The sequence below is a fragment of the Theobroma umbraticum genome, unplaced genomic scaffold (genome assembly GCF_002168275.2).
Source record: "Theobroma umbraticum cultivar Fairchild unplaced genomic scaffold, ASM216827v3 scaffold_7.0, whole genome shotgun sequence".
Lineage (NCBI taxonomy): Eukaryota > Viridiplantae > Streptophyta > Magnoliopsida > Malvales > Malvaceae > Theobroma > Theobroma umbraticum.
The window spans coordinates 1,187,470-1,187,669 of NW_018397278.1; positions in this window are offsets into that span (position 1 = coordinate 1,187,470).

Sequence of the window (200 nt, forward strand, 5' to 3'; positions counted from 1 at the left end):
ATTTGAAATTGAATTTTTTTTATTTTTGGTTAAAATTGATCATAATTCTATGTTTGCATCGAGAAAGTGTTGGTCCTAAATATATGTGCTAGAGGAGGGGTGAATAGTACTCTTTAAATGTCACTAAACTTGATTTTTAATTAGGAGCTAGTTAAAGGTCATTGATGAAAAGTTAAATGCTGGATGAATGAATGATTTAA